Source organism: Ranitomeya imitator, chromosome 4 (genome assembly GCF_032444005.1).
Source record: "Ranitomeya imitator isolate aRanImi1 chromosome 4, aRanImi1.pri, whole genome shotgun sequence".
Lineage (NCBI taxonomy): Eukaryota > Metazoa > Chordata > Amphibia > Anura > Dendrobatidae > Ranitomeya > Ranitomeya imitator.
In genome coordinates this window covers 657,512,328-657,529,587 of record NC_091285.1, presented here as the reverse complement: position 1 = coordinate 657,529,587, position 17,260 = coordinate 657,512,328, and the positions used below count along the sequence as shown (strand labels likewise).

The 17,260-nt window shown below is 43.8% G+C and overlaps 1 protein-coding gene across 3 annotated transcripts in view; it reads left to right on the top strand.

Moving 5' to 3' along the window:
* Positions 1 to 7,663: 7,663 nt before the first annotated feature.
* The window catches only part of LOC138677145 (uncharacterized), a 163,702-nt gene continuing 154,105 nt past the window's right edge, over positions 7,664 to 17,260 (top strand). Inside the window, exon 1 of one of the 3 annotated variants that reach the window (XM_069767048.1) lies at positions 7,664 to 7,843. The gene's annotated coding sequence lies outside the window, so the exon portion shown is untranslated. The remainder of the gene's footprint in view (positions 7,844 to 17,260) is intronic. The other 2 variants (XM_069767051.1, XM_069767049.1) reach the window with 2 other exon arrangements.

Below are 17,260 nucleotides of genomic sequence, written 5' to 3'. Positions count from 1 at the left end.
CGCCAGGCGGTCCTTGGTAGTGCTTTTAAGCGCGGGCACCTACAGCTTAGTAACCGGGTTCCAGCACCGTCAGCTGGTCCTCGGTCGTGCCATTGGCTCTTGCACACTGGGGCAACGCATCCGGGTTCCAGCACCGCCAGCTGGTTCTCGGCAGTGTTCTTGTCACAGGTACTCCCTCGTGCCAAGCCTGGTTTCAGCACCGTCAGCTGTTTCCGGGTTGTGTCAACTTCACTGAGACGCCTATGCTTGCCCCGTCGTGGGGCGGTCGAGTTAGCCAACTCCAGGGTGCCTCCAGTTTAGGAGCTTCCTATGTGGGCTGCGTGAACTGGTAGTCAAGGCTGGTTCTGTAGTGCCAGTAGGCCCAGCTCCCCCTGTAGGACTGTTGGGGTTCGGTAACTGCGGCTGCCTCGCGGCCTAGCTGTTCTCTCCTCTCCTGTGGGCCTTCGGGTCCACCACCTGGTTCCAGCACCGTCAGCTGGTTCCGGGCCGAGCCTTTGGCTTAGGTGCCTCCTCCTGGGTATCCGAGTTCCGCCAATGCCAGGCGGTCCTTGGTAGTGCTTTTAAGCGCGGGCACCTACAGCTTAGTAACCGGGTTCCAGCACCGTCAGCTGGTCCTCGGTCGTGCCATTGGCTCTTGCACACTGGGGCAACGCATCCGGGTTCCAGCACCGCCAGCTGGTTCTCGGCAGTGTTCTTGTCACAGGTACTCCCTCGTGCCAAGCCTGGTTTCAGCACCGTCAGCTGTTTCCGGGTTGTGTCAACTTCACTGAGACGCCTATGCTTGCCCCGTCGTGGGGCGGTCGAGTTAGCCAACTCCAGGGTGCCTCCAGTTTAGGAGCTTCCTATGTGGGCTGCGTGAACTGGTAGTCAAGGCTGGTTCTGTAGTGCCAGTAGGCCCAGCTCCCCCTGTAGGACTGTTGGGGTTCGGTAACTGCGGCTGCCTCGCGGCCTAGCTGTTCTCTCCTCTCCTGTGGGCCTTCGGGTCCACCACCTGGTTCCAGCACCGTCAGCTGGTTCTCGGCAGTGTCTTTTGCTCTTGTACCTTCTGCTCCCCATCCTGGTTCCAGTACCGTCAGCTGGTTCCGGGCAGAGCCTTTGGCTTAGGTGCCTCCTTCTGGGTATCCAAGTTCCACCAATGTCAGGTGGTCCTTGGTAGTGCTTTCAGGCACGGGTACCTCCTGCTTAGTAACCGGGTTCCAGTAACGTCAGCTGGTCCTTGGTAGTTCCATTGGCTCTTGGACATTCGGCTACCCATCCGGGTTCCAGTACCGTCAGCTGGTTCTCGGCAGTGTCTTTTGCTCTTGTACCTTCTGCTCCCCATCCTGGTTCCAGTAACGTCATCTGGTTCCGGGCAGAGCCTTTGGCTTAGGTGCCTCCTTCTGGGTATCCGAGTTCCGCCAACGTCAGGCGGTCCTTGGTAGTGCTTTTTAGCACGGGTACCTCCTGCTTAGTAACCGGGTTCCAGTAACGTCAGCTGGTCCTCGGTAGTTCCATAGGCTCTTGAACCTTCGGGTAGCCATCCGAGTTCCAGTTCCATCAGCTGGTTCTTGGCATTTTCTCAGCCTTCTTGTACCTTCTGCTACATTTCCAAGTTGAAGACCCTAACGTCGACAACCCGGAAGACCACCCCGATGACGACGACCCAGAAGACCACCCCGATGACGACGACGACGACGACGGCGGAGACGACGACGGCTGAGACGACGACGGCGGAGATGACGACACTGGAGACGAAGACCCTGGAGACGACAACATGGAAGACCGAGAAGCAGAAGAACAAGAGGCTGCAGAACAAAGAGCAGAAGAACATTAAGCATAAGACTTAATATCAGAGCAAAAGATATTATCTAAATTATATGCAGAAGAAGACTAAGCAGTGTATGGGGGTGAGTCCGTTCCTCCTCGTGGTGCCCCTGGATAAAGCCTGATGCTGCAGGCCAAACTGAACGCGGACAAATGTAACTTTTGTGACTGGCAGAACGGAAGGTGTAATCTTCCAACTTTTATAGATAACAACTACGGGAATGCCTGTCACAAATGAGAATATGATGAAGAAGTAGAATAGGAAGAATAATAACAGTGGAATAAAAAGAATATGTAGAATAGGAAGAATAATAATAGTTGAAGAAAATGAATATGAAGAATGTAATAAAAAAAAAAAATAGGTAGAAGATGAAGAAGAAGATGAATAAGGTGAAGAAGTTGATGTCAAGGATGCTGATGATGATGAAGATGAAAGTGTGGGAAAAGAAAAAAAAAAAAAGAAAAAAAAGAAGGGGAAGGGCGTGGAATAGTGAAACATCAATATCTGACAAAATAAAAAAAATTTACATACTCAATATCTTTTTCAATCCGAACGTCTTTAAAAAAAAAAAAAAAAACATGCTATTCTATTTGATTGGACTAATCCTCATTGCCTTTAATGTCTCCGCCACCTCCCCCATACATCCTACATTATTCTTAGTTGTTTTCCTTCAGGTAGAATGAACCTACAAGGAAAGAAAGGGTTTATTTTAATTCCGATATTTTGGTCCCATTGACTTGCATTGGGATCGGGTATCGGTATCGGCGATATCCGATATTTTTTGAATATCGGCCGATCCAAACCGATACCGATACTTTCCGATATCGGAAGGTATCGCTCAACACTACTCATGACCACAGGAGGGAGCTTGACCACAGAATTTACAACAGTTAGGGCTAAGATTAGGGCTAGGGTTAGGATTAGGGCTAAGGTTAGGGGCAGTGTTAAGGCTAGGGTTAGGGCTACTGTTAGGGTTAGGGTTAGGGCTAGGGTTAGGGTTGGGGCTAGGGTTAGGGTTTCAGTTAGAATTGGGAATTTCCACTGTTTAGGCACATCAGGGGCTCTCCAAACGCGACATGGTGTCCGATCTCAATTTCAGCCAATTCTTCTTTGAAAAAGTAAAACCGTACTCCTTCCCTTCCAAGCTCTCCCGTGTGCCCAAATAGGGGTTTACCCCAGCATATAGGGTATCAGCGTACTCAGGACAAATTGTACAACATCTTTTGGGGTCCAATTTCTCTTGTTACTGTTCAAAAAATAAAAATTTGGGGGGCTTAAAAAACATTTTTGTGGGAAAAAAAATGATTTTTTATTTTCACGGCTCTGCGTTATAAACTGTAGTGAAACACTTGGGGGTGCAAAGTTCTCACAACACATCAAGATAAGTTCCTTGGGGGAGTCTAGTTTCCAATATGGGGTCACTTGTGGGGGTTTCTAATGTTTAGTTACATGAGGGGCTCTGCAAATGCAACGTGACGCCTGCAGATCAATCCATCTAAGTCTGCATTCCAAATGGCGCTCCTTCCTTCCCGAGCTCTGCCATGCGCCCAAACGGTGGTTCCCCCCCACATATGGGGTATCATCGTATTCAGGACAAATTGGACAACAACTTTTGGGGTCTAATTTCTTCTCTTATCCTTGGGAAAATAGAAAATTGGGGGCAAAAAGATCATTTTTGTGAAAAAATGATTTTTTATTTTTACGGTTCTGCATTATAAGCTTCTGTGAAGCACTTGGTAGGTAAAAGTGCTCACCACATATCTAGATAAGTTCTTTTGGGGGTCTACTTTCCAAAATGGTATCACTTGTGGGGGGGTTTCAATGTTTAGGCACACCACACTAGAGGTAGCCGTGGATTGCTCCTAACGCTCCCTATGCAACTCGGCACAGCCTGAGAAACTAACTAGCCCTGAAGATAGAAAAATAAGCCTACCTTGCCTCAGAGAAATTCCCCAAAGGAAAAGGCAGCCCCCCACATATAATGACTGTGAGTTAAGATGAAAATACAAACACAGAGATGAAATAGATTTAGCACAGTGAGGCCTGACTTACTAAATAGACCGAGGATAGGAAAGATAGCTTTGCGGTCAACACAAAAACCTACAAACAACCACGCAGAGGGGCAAAAAGACCCTCCGCACCGACTAATGGTACGGAGGTGCTCCCTCTGCGTCTCAGAGCTTCCAGCAAGCAAGAAAAACCAATATAGCAAGCTGGACAGAAATTATAGCAAACAAAAGTAACACAAGCAGAACTTAGCTTATGCAGGGCAGACAGGCCACAGGAACGATCCAGGAGAAAGTAAGACCAACACTGGAACATTGACTGGAGGCCGGGAACAAAGAACTAGGTAGAGTTAAATAGAGCAGCACCTAACGACTTAACCTCGTCACCTGAGGAAGGAAACTCAGAAGCCGCAGCCCCACTCACATCCACCAGCGGAAGCTCATAGACAGAACCAGCCGAAGTACCACTCATGACCACAGGAGGGAGCTTGACCACAGAATTCACAACAGTTAGGGCTAGGATTAGGGCTAGGGTTAGGATTAGGGCTAAGGTTAGGGGCAGTGTTAAGGCTAGGGTTAGGGCTACTGTTAGGGTTAGGGTTAGGGCTAGGGTTAGGGTTGGGGCTAGGGTTAGGGTTTCAGTTAGAATTGGGAATTTCCACTGTTTAGGCACATCAGGGGCTCTCCAAACGCGACATGGTGTCCGATCTCAATTTCAGCCAATTCTTCTTTGAAAAAGTAAAACAGTGCTCCTTCCCTTCCAAGCTCTCCCGTGTGCCCAAATAGGGGTTTACCCCAGCATATAAGGTATCAGCGTACTCAGGACAAATTGTACAACATCTTTTGGGGTCCAATTTCTCTTGTTACCGTTCGAAAAATAAAAATTTGGGGGGCTTAAAAAACATTTTTGTGGGAAAAAAATGATTTTTTATTTTCACGGCTCTGCGTTATAAACTGTAGTGAAACACTTGGGGGTGCAAAGTTCTCACAACACATCAAGATAAGTTCCTTGGGGGAGTCTAGTTTCCAATATGGGGTCACTTGTGGGGGTTTCTAATGTTTAGTTACATGAGGGGCTCTGCAAATGCAACGTGACGCCTGCAGATCAATCCATCTAAGTCTGCATTCCAAATGGCGCTCCTTCCTTCCCGAGCTCTGCCATGCGCCCAAACGGTGGTTCCCCCCCCCACATATGGGGTATCATCGTATTCAGGACAAATTGGACAACAACTTTTGGGGTCTAATTTCTTCTCTTATCCTTGGGAAAATAGAAAATTGGGGGCAAAAAGATCATTTTTGTGAAAAAATGATTTTTTATTTTTACGGTTCTGCATTATAAGCTTCTGTGAAGCACTTGGTAGGTAAAAGTGCTCACCACATATCTAGATAAGTTCTTTTGGGGGTCTACTTTCCAAAATGGTATCACTTGTGGGGGGGTTTCAATGTTTAGGCACATCAGGGGCTCTCCAAATGCAACATGGCGTCCCATCTCAATTCCAGTCAATTTTGCATTGAAAAGTCAAATAGCGCTCCTTCTCTTCCGAGCTCTGCCATGCACCCAAACAGTGGTTTACTCCCACATTTATGGTATTGGCGTACTCAGGACAAATTTTAAAACAACTTTTGTGGTCTATTTTCTCCTGTTACGCTTGGTAAAATAAAACAAATTGAAGCTGAAATAAATTTTGTGTGAAAAAAGTTAAATGTTGAACCTTTATAACTCCCTAACAAAAAAAAAATTTTGGTTCCAAAATTGTGCTGATGTAAAGTAGACATGTGGGAAATGTTACTTATTAAGTATTTTGTGTGACATACAGTACAGACCAAAAGTTGTCCAAACACCTTCTCATTTAAAGATTTTTCTGAATTTTCATTACTATGAAAATTGTAAATTCACACTGAATGCATCAAAGCTATGAATTAACATATGTGGAATTATATACTTAACAAAAAAGTGTGAAACAACTGAAAATATGTCTTATATTCTAGGTTCTTCAAAGTAGCCACCTTTTGCTTTAATGACTGCTTTGCACATTCTTGGCAATGTCAGAATCACCAGGATCTGTTGAAGCGTTCCAGAGTTATAACCTCATAAAGACACAGTGGTCAGAATTGTAAAAATTGGCCCGGTCATTAACGTGCAAACCACCCTTGGGGCTTAAGGGGTTAATATCTGCCCTCAGTCACTGGCTTTCCCACTTTGGTGGAGAAAATTGCGCGGGAGCCCATATCTGTTTTTTCTGTGATTTAACACTTTAACACCTAGAGCTCCCAAATTTTGCACACATACACTTGTAACATTATTATTGAAGAATATGTAAAAAAAATAAGGGATATGAAATGGTTTACTGTATGTAACCCATGTCTCATATCCTGTCAGGTTTGATAAGGAGATAGCAAAAGTCGGCAATTGAATTACCGGCTTTTAAGCTATCTAGCGCTGTATGAAATATATATATATATATATATATATATATATGTGTGTTTCACTGACATATATATATATATATATATATATATATATATATATATGACTGTACATATGTTTTCACAAATATTTGAGCCCATGGATCCATTCTATGTCCATTTTGCAAGCCGGCGAGTAAATCTCGCCATACGGATGCCATACTGATGCTATCCTGATGACGCGCGGATAATTTTTGGAGAAAAAAAATCGCATCCTCGCGTTGAATACAGATCACTGTTCAGGAACTTTTTGGCATATCTCGGCCTAAAAAACGGACCGCATTTTCCTACGCTAGGTGTGACGCCGACCTTATAGTTTTGCAGAAGCTGCTATGTTTCAGCGCATCTGAGGACTACCGTCTGCCGGTAACAGCTGATTGGCACAGGTGCTGGGTGTCGCACCCCCATTGATGGCCTATTTGAAGGATTAGCCCTCAATAAAAAAAGTAGTGGCCAACCTATTTAAGTGCAGTTATGCTTTTAAAAGGTCTGTGAGCCAGTATGGTCTGTCATCTTCAATATTTATTTTACTTCGTAAAATTCACCTTGTGAAAAACAGGTGGATCTAGTGGACATAAGTGAAAAGAGCTGTGCCAGTCTTTTGGGCATATCAGCCACTACCTTTTCTTGACCTTTAGGGATTTCACCAGCTGTTGATGGTTTTTCTACTAAGCTTGGCGACTGTTGCGAGCCTTCAATTAACATACTCTTCCCAATTTGAAGGGATTTTTGTTCCCATCAGTTGTAGGCAATCGTGATTCCTTTGAATGACCATATCAGGAGAAAACAACTTGGCTCTCGATGCTCCTTCACTGTCCTCCACTCCCATCCTTTACAGGAGAAAAGCATAGTACAAACCTCTGGACATTTTCCTTTCACCCTTTTTCCTAGTTTTCCTATGGTTTGGAATAGTGAAAACTTTGTAGATTCACATAAGTCATAAAAAATAGGAGAGGGTTAGCTTGAACTCCCAACTGCAACTGGTTAGGAATAGTTGAGAAGTTCCCAGTAACTTCTCAAGGTACATTTGTACTTGTACTGATGTTTCCCATGTATACCGTATAAGAAACTAACATTCCTTAAAAATGTTCTGTTGCAACTTCCTAAACCAAAAATATATGTGTGTCTTGGGATCCTGCACTGGAAAGCTGAACATCCAAAATAGTCTACTCATCCTTATTAATGTCAAGACATAATGTCAAGTTTCAATAAAAAAAACCCAAGCAGTCTCTGATGTCTGATTACTGCCGCTCTCCAGCTGTTCACAGGACTCTGACAACTTTTCTATGGAAATCGTGCCAAACATTGGCCGGATCTCATTAGCAGGAAGCAGAATGTTTTGTAGATAAAAGTCAAGTCCTAAAAAAGAAGAAGGAAGTTGTTCTGAGAGCATTATAGCTGCAGATTTTACAAGAACGAGACCCTGAAGGTGGTAGAATACCACCACATTTTGGGTGACGGCATTTGCATTTCTTAGTTATATTAAGGAGATACTTTAAAGAGCCTGAAACTATGTAGTTCATCGTTACTCATTCAGAGAACTCTGCTGCAGAAATTCTACAGAAACGTGAGTGTTATTGCAAATTTGAGAATGCTTATTCATTACTATTAGGGGTTCGTAGTGTGTCAGCGGTGTGCGATTAAATATATTCCATCACAGTATTCATTAATTTATTTGATGACCTACATACTGTACATATCAGTAGCCATGATCTTGACTTTCTCTCCATTTATGAGGAGCATTTAAATACTTAGATTTAAAGGATAGGAGCAGCTATTTTCATAATGATGTCACATTTTTATAAAGTTTGTGCGTTTATGGTTGAGGCTAACGCTACCTATAAAGTTTGACAGTTATGGAAATTTACGATAAAAATATTGTTTATATAAATTTTTCTGATTAACACGGAACCACAAAATAATTTTTTATTGCACAATGAATAGTGATGAACAAATGTGCTTGGATAAGCTGCTAACCGAGGGTCTTCGACGTGTTCGAAAAAAATACTCGAGTCTCCGCGGCTGCATGTCTCGCGGTTGTTCGACAGCCACAACACAAGTAGGCAATCCCTGGACGTGTGGCAGCTGTCGAACATCCGCGAGACATGCAGCCACGGGGATTCTAACATATTATTCGAGCACGCTGAAGACACTCGGTTAGCACGTGAACATACTCAGATAACATCTTTTCCCAGCAAGTTCATTCATCACAATGATATGAAAGCAATTGTTGAAAGGTTTGGTAGGATCACGAGAGTGATGCATATGGTGACGTGTGGTGAGCAGACACTCATGGGGTTGACAATCTCTCTGGTTTGCTTATGTTAACTCACTTTCTGTATCTCAGTCACTTCATGTTCTGAAAAAGGAACATAAAAAAAAATCCACAACTGGAAATACCCTAAACGTCATACAGACTTGTGTTATCTCAGGAAAACTTCTGAACTTCATGAGTTATCAAGCTCTGATAGTATGTCACCTAAGGCTATGTGCACATTTTTTTTTTTTTTAATGTTTTCAAAAACACCATGCTTTCTAGTGAAAACTCCTTGAGGAAACAATCCTTGAGGGAGTTTTTGGAGGAATTTTTATTTTTGTAAAATATTTTTGAAGAACTTATAAGATATGTACACACAACATATTTGTTCCATCAGCAAAGCTGTTGAGGTTTTTTTTTTCAGCTGTCTTTTTCCTGAAGTGGCTTTGCCTTTGTTTTTGGAGCTCAGTTGATCATTTCTTTTCTCTGGATTTTACACTATGGTGGTGAACAATGAATGCTACTTGTTAAGCTGCTTCTTGTAATCTCTATCAAAAAGTCCTCTAAAAATTGCTTTTATTAAATCAATTTAAGAAAGATCAAAATAAACCAAATAGACAGAATACATAGATGCAAACTAGTTTAGGGTTCCTTCTCACTTGCGAGAAATTCGTCCGAGTCTCGCATGTTAAAACTCTCCTCTGGTGCCGGCACTCTAGAGTGGAGTGTGCGGCCGCATAGGAGGAATACAAGGAGCTGCACGCTCCACTCCGGAGTGCCGGCGCTAGAGGAGAGTTTTAACCTGCGAGACTCAGATGTATTTCTCGTAAGTGAGAAGGAGCCCTTACACATAAAACTGTGATGAGATCAGGAGCAGTGATGAGAAGTGGAGACTAATTTTGCCCTTCACAGTTCCCTTCCTAACCGCGGAGGTTGCCACCCTACAATAAAATTATGTGATGCCTCCTCTCAACGTATACTGGCCCTGTATAACCCTACCAAAAATCTGACTGACCACAAACTATTCTAAATAGTGACTAACCAAAAAATGTCCAAAAATACATAATATATCAGTAAAAGAAAGGCACAAAACCTTTTGGACTAATGGGTATGTCATCAGTATGCGATCATAAATTTGACAGTTATCACACTAAGACCGATTTCACACATTTTGATATTTCCATTACCGGAAACACCGGTACCGGAGATATCCATGTCTGTGTGTGCACTACGTGTGCCACCCGTGGGCCGTATCAGTATCACACAGACGCCGGGGAAGAAGCTCTGCATTATGCGCTCTTCCCCGGCGGTTGGTGCTGAAGTCGGCTCTCATCATTCTCTTCTCTGCTGGACGATTGTCGCGAGCAGAGGAGAATGATGTCCGAATTATGACAGCAGGTGGGGGCTTTTAGGACTGTTACCCCCATCATCCGACACCTGCTGCCGCTAATAACAGTGACACTAGGTGCGGATGATCAAGGTATTCCACAGCCACCGGCTGCAATCTAAGGAATTAAATGAATGAAAAACCAGATGTGGGTTCCCCCTATTTTCTTGAACCAACCAGACAAAACTCACAGCTTGGGGCTGCAACCCTCAGCTGTCAGCTCTGCAAGGTTGGTTATCAAGAAAAGAGGGGTCCCTATGCTGTTTTTTTAATTATTTAAATAAATAGTAAAAAGAAAAAGTGTGGGGTCCCCCCCATTTTTGACAACCAGCCTTGCTAAAGCTCTCAGCTGGGGGCTGCTATTGTCAGGCTGGAAAGGGGCCATTGATATAGGCCCCCCCCAGCCTAAAAACAGCAGCCTGCAGCTGCCCAGAAATGGCGCATCTATTAGATGCGCCTTTTCTGGCTCTTTGCCCAGCTCTTCCCACTTGCCCTGTAGCGATGGCAAGTGGGGTAATATTTGAGAGGTTAATGTCACCTTTCAGGTGACATCAAGCCCACAGCCTAGTAATGGAGAGGCGTCTATAAGACACCTCTCGATTACTAATCCTATAGTTGTATTGCTTGTAAATAAAGACACAGACAGAATAAAATCCGTTATTTGAAAAAAATGACACAGACTCCTTTATTAATCTCAATTAAGCAATACTTACAACCACGCCTAAATCAAGCAGAGCCCTCGATCTCCTGTAATAAAAATAAAATAAAAAAGCAACAATATACCCTACCTGTCCGTCATTGTGTCCCACGCCGTAATCCATATCTGGGGATATACAGTTTTCAACCTGGACGGTGCCAAGATGCGGCCGTCCTGGCTAAAAACCACTGGTGAATGAGATGCTGAAAGTGCAGCATCATTCACCAGCGGTGACATCATCACCGGCATTTTCCCACGGTCCTGAGGTCATGGCAGTTCAGCCCGGCCTCAATGATGTCACCACTGTTGAATGAGTTGAATGACGTGAATCAGATCCGCGAGAAAACACAGATATATGCACAGATCCATTCATTTGAATGGGTCTACGTGTCACTGTCTCCGGTACGTGTGAAAACTGTCACCACACGTACCGGAGACACTGATGTGCGAAACCAGCCTAAGGCCAGTCTCACACGTCCAGATAATTCCGGTACCGGAAAAATCGGTACCGGAATTATCCGTGTCCATGTGTCCGTGTGCTCACGTGGCACATCAGTGTGGCACACGTGCGGCATCCTTGTGCCGCACGTGTGCCGACTGGGTACCACACGCACCATGCAGGAGACAGCGCTACAGTTAAGCGCTGTCCCCTGCATCTGGTGCTGAAGCCCCATTCATTTCTTCTCTCCAGCAGCGTTCGCTGGAAAGAAGGAATGAATAATCTTTTTTTAAATTTATTTTTGTTTTTAACCTCTTCATGACCATGGGATTTTTAGTTTTTCCATGTTCGTTTTTCACTCCCCTCCTTCCCAGAGCCATAACTTTTTTATTTTTCCGTCAATTTGGCCATGTGAGGGCTTATTTTTTGCGGGACGAGTTGTACTTTTGAACGACATCATTGGTTTCACCATGTCATGTACTAGAAAACGTGAAAAAAATTCCACGTGCGGTGAAATTGCAAAAAAAATGCAATCCCACATTTGTTTTTTGCTTGGCTTTTTTGCTAGGTTCACTAAATGCTAAAACTGACCTGCCATTATGATTCTCCAGGTCATTACGAGTTCATAGACACTTATGGGAGGTGGAGCCGCATATTCATAACTGTAATGTGCGGCACCACGTGACCGCTCATACAGGATGAGCAGCGATGCTGAGAGGATACAAGCGCCGAGGGAGCTGGGTAAGTATTTTAATGGCAGCGGGCGGGCGCACAGGGCGTGGGAGGGGGCAGATTACCGGCAACTTTATTTGGAAAACAAAAATAAATAAAAAAAAAAGATTATTCATTCCTTCTTTCCAGTGAACGCTGCTGGAGAGAAGAAATGAATGGGGCTTCAGCACCACATGCGGGGGGGGGGGGACAGCGCTTACAGTAGCGCTGTCTCCTGCATGGCACACGGACTGCACATGGACAACATTCGTGTGCGGTACGTGTTTTATTATGGACCCATTGCCTTTAATGGGTCCGTGTAATACGTGCGCTCCCACGAACACTGACATGTCTCCGTGTTTTCCAAACGGACACACGGTCCGTGAAAACACGCTGACATGTGCAGAGACACATTGATTTTATTGTGTCTACGTGAGTCAATGTCTCCGGTACGTGAGGAAACTGTCACCTCACGTACCGGAGCCACTGATGTGTGAAACCGGCCTAAGATAATCTTGAAAAATATCATGTCAATGTAATTATTAGCTGTCAATTACCTATTGTATCATAGATGGCCCGTGATATGGTAGTGAAATTAAACTTTATCCCCACGTGGCTCTCAAAAAAAATTCCTATGGACATATAAAAATCCTTTATAATCCCTGTATGGCCTGTAAAAGTATACAAGGTACTTATCTTAATGGCATCTTTTCCAACATGTTTCCCCCATCTTTTGGTTATTCAGGGGTTCATTATTGAAGTTCTACAATCAGGACCAGAACTGTAAGGCTGCCGTCACACTAGCAGTATTTGGTCAGTATTTTACCTCAGTATTTGTAAGCCAAAACCAGGAGTGGAACAATTAGAGGAAAAGTATAATAGAAACATATGCACCACTTCTGCATTTATCACCCACTCCTGGTTTTGGCTTCCAAATACTGATGTAAAATACTGACCAAATACTGCTAGTGTGACGGCAGCCTAAGCCGTGTTACAATGAGGACAACAGCTCTCCAGGCCGTAAATGAATTAAATCCAGGCAGTATGCACGTTCCTAAGTGAATCATCTGATTTAAATACCCCAGGATCATAGGATCATATTCCCGCTCGGTCACCAGAAGGAAATCACTGGATGTGATGTGTATAACATATTTAAATAAAAAACATTGTGCGTTCCAACGACCAGACACGAAAGTGTGTCATCAATCACCATGCTGCTGCGCTCCACAGGCCGGAAGCAGAAAGTGACGAACTCTTGGATCACCCGACGCGCTCCACCATACAATACCTTTTAGGGAATTGCAACATGGAGGCACTATTGTACTCAAACATAACATGTACATGTACATGTACATAACTGCACAGCACAATTAAGTTACATAGGATAAAGTACAAACCTGCTGCGCTCCAGCAGTATAGTGATTGAAGACGCACTTCCGCGTCCGACCAACCTCCACGGTTATTAAGGGAACCCTAAAGGGCAAAATTAGTCCCTACTTCTCCTCATCTCTGCTCATTAGACTTTGCTGGGTCTGTAAAACGCAGCTGAAAGTTTTCATAAAAAATGCAGCAAAAAAACCACAACCAAAAACACACAGAAAAAACGTAATGTGTGAATATAGACTTGAAGTCTTTTTGCTGAAGAGTTTTTGCGTGTTTTCCATCATAAGACAATAGAAAGAACTGGTAAGAACTTTCTTTTCAGTCCATGATGAGGAAGAAATTAGCTCAAAAACTGCAAATATGAACAGCAAAGTAGAAATTATTAGGATGAGTGTTTCAAAGTTTTTTTGCACATTCTCTTAATGTAACAGTTTTAGGATGTGTTCACGCTGCGTCTTTTTCTGCTGTTTCCAACTACTGTTTTCAAGGAGAAGACACTTCAACAAACTCTCCTTAAATCTTTATTTTTGCAAATCCGAAGTATCTTTTGCTCTTATTTTTAAATCGTTTCCTGGGCATCTTTTCTGGTGATATTTCTGCTGTCATTTTTACGTGTGTTTTTTCTTGTTTTTTTTTTTTTTCATGCATTCTCCAAGAGTCTTTTGAACTCCATTAAAGGGAACCTGTCATCTGAATTTGGCGGGACCGATTTTGGGTCATATGGGCGGAGATTTCGGGTGTTTGATTCACCCTTTCCTTACCCGCTGGCTGCATGCTGGCCGCAATATTGGATTGAAGTTCACTCTCTATCCTCCGTAGTACACGTCTGCGCAAGTCAATCTTGCCTTGCGCAGGTGTGTACTACGGAGGACAGAGAATGAACTTCAATCCAATATTTCAGCCAGCGGGTAAGGAAAGGGTGAATCAAACACCCGAAAACTCCGCCCATATGACCCGAAACCGGTCCCGCCAAATTCAGATGACAGGTTCCCTTTAATAAACTCTCTTCTCTCCAATCCATCCCAAATGCGGCAGCTAGGGTCATACAGTGGGGAAAATAAGTATTTGATACACTGCCGCTTTTGCAAGTTTTCCCACCTACAGAGAATGGAAAGGTCTGTAATCTTGAGACACAGAATCTAAGAATAAAATCCACAAAATCACATTGTGTGATTTTCAAATAATAAAATGCAATTTAATTGCATGAAATAAGTATTTGATCACCTACCAACCAGCAAGAATTCTGGCTCTCAAAAACGTGTTAGTTTTCTGATAAGAAACCTCCTACTCTACACTCATTACCTGTAGTAATTACACCTTTTTGAACCAGTTACCTGTATCCACACTCTCAATCAATCACACTTCAATCTCTTCACCATGGCCAAGACCAAAGAGCTATCTAAGGACACCAGTGACACAATGACTGCACTGTATTGAAGGGAGGATAGATGGGTCATGTATCGTGAGATTTTGGCCAACAACCTCACTCCCTCAGTAAGAGCATTGAAGATGGGTCGTGTCTCGGTCTTTCAGGATGATAATGACCCAAAACACACATTCAGGACAACTAAGAAGTGGCTCCATAAGGCCGGGATCACACATAAACGTGATACGGCCGAGTCTCCCAGGTGAAATCCCTCCTCTGGTGCCGACACTTGGAAGCGGAGCGTGCAGCTCCATGTGTTGCTGTGCGGCTGCACGCTCCGCTCTGGAGTGCCGGCGCCAGAGGAGGGATTTCACCTGCGAGACTCGGCCGTATCTCGCGTATGTGTGATCCTGGAGTGGCCTAGCCTGGGATAATAGTGTTTAAAAATAAAAGAACAAAATGGTACACACATTCTACTTTCTGCATACCTATTTTAATATTGCAGTTTGACAACAGTATATTACAGATATTGTGGCCTGCTGCAGTGTTTTTAGGCAGTGGTACCTACCTCTTGTCATTTGTTGTTATGTTGTCCTTTTTGGGCAGGAGAAATTAATCTGTTTGAACAAAAAATCTTCAAAAAAATTCTCAGTATATTAAATCAAGAAATTTAAGTGCGTAGATCTATTTTGGAACACCTATTTAAATTGTCAAATTGTAGACACAAACATTGAACACAGTTATGACGGGCATGCGGTTATTGGTTTAGCATTTTTTGCTGTCATATGAATCCTGCCAGTAGCTAGCATTTTTGGTTCATTCCATATTTTCCTTAGTTGACTAAGTGTGGTAAAAAAATAAAATAGAAAATACATGTAAGGCTAGTTTCACATTTGCGTTTAAAAACGCAGCGTTTAAAACGCAAACGCAGGTGGTGAAAAAAATGCATGTAAATGCGTGCAAATGCTGCGTTTTTTAGACGCATGCGTTTTTGCATGCGGTAAAAAAAAGCGGCGTTTTTACGCGTTTACATGCGTTTTTCCTGCGTTTACGTTTTTGGTACGCATGATGAGAATTTTTTTTTTTTTGAATAAAAAAGCGTCTTTAGTGTGTGACATCTGCCAATCATAAAAATCATCTAGAAAACCCACTATAAATAGAAATGGCTAGGGTTAGGGCTTGGATCCCTAGGGTTAGGGTTAGGGTTTGGATCCCTTTAGGGTTAGGGTTAGGGTTTGGATCCCTTTAGGGTTAGGGTTAGGGCTAGTGTTAGGGCTAGGGTTAGGGTTTGGATCCCTTTATCACCTTGATGGTGGGGGTTGGCTTATCAGTGTGTAGACTTGTTTTTCTCTATGGAAACGCATGCGTTAAAAAACGCAACCAAACGCATGTGCTTAAAAATGCATGCGTTTACATAGACAGCAATACGTTTTTTTGCCGCAAAAAAACGATTGCGTTTTTTTGCGGCAAAAAAAGCCTCTAGAAATTACTACATGTTGCATTTCCGCAACAAAACGCAAGCATAGAAACGACGCATGCGTCGTCAAATGCGGCAAAACGCATACAAAAAAAACGCATGCGTTTTTAATGTTAAATATAGGAAAAAAATGCATGTGTTTTTTTGCGTTAAAACGCAGCAGCAAAAAACGCAAATGTGAAACCAGCCTTATACTTATGTCCAAACATATATGTTAAACCAAAATGTGGCACTAGCAGCAGATTTTCTAGGGAGATAGAAAACAAAATACCACAAAATATTATGCGCGAGCTGCTAGCAACAACAGCAGCAGCACCACCAGTTGTAATGACAGTAATAGTCACGGTAATAGTAGTACCAAATACAAGTCACATGTGGCCTCCCTTTGCCTCTGGCAAACATATCAGTACGGTCGAAGTAAAGGATGCAATGGAATATCTGCTACGTCACTCATCTCAATCACAGCAGGATGATGTAGCCTCTAAGCCTCTTTCACACTAGCGTCGGTTCGGGTCCGTCGCTATGCGTCGGGCCGACGTACCGACGCATGTTGTGAAATTTATGCACGACGTGGGCAGCAGATGCAGTTTTTCAACGCATCCGCTGCCCAGTCTAAAGTCTGGGGATGAGGAGGCGGAGTTTCGGCCGCACATGCGCGGTAGAAAATGGCAGACGCAACGGACAAAAAAAAGTTCACTTGAACGTTTTTTCGTGCCGACAGTCCACCAAACCACAACGGATCCATTGCACGATGGACGCGACGTGTGGCCATCCATCGCGATCCGTCACTAATACAAGTCTATGAGAAAAAAACGCATCCTGCGGGCACATTTGCGCGGTAAGTCATTATATGTAACTGTGCTGTGATCTCTTATATGTTCTGTAGGACTGGTATCTACCACTGACCATATGGCGGTAACATCCATGTTGGTCTTTATATAGAGATTATTTTCAGTAAGGCTAGGGTTACATTGCGTTATGTGACCGCGTTTAACGGACTACGTTACACCGCAGCATAACGCGGTGTAACGTAGTCCGTTAACGCCGCCATTGCCTGTAATGGCGAACGCATCGCTAGCGCATGCCCACATTGGGCGTGCGCTAGCGATGTGCCATCATTTGAGTGACGGATCGCGAACGCTGCTTGCAAGCAGCGTTCGCGGTCCGTTCCTCGCTAGCGCAGATCGGGGATCTGCGCTAGCGGGATCGGCTAGCGCGATCCCTTTTGGGACATTGCGTTAGCCCAGTCCGTAGCGCTATGTGCTAA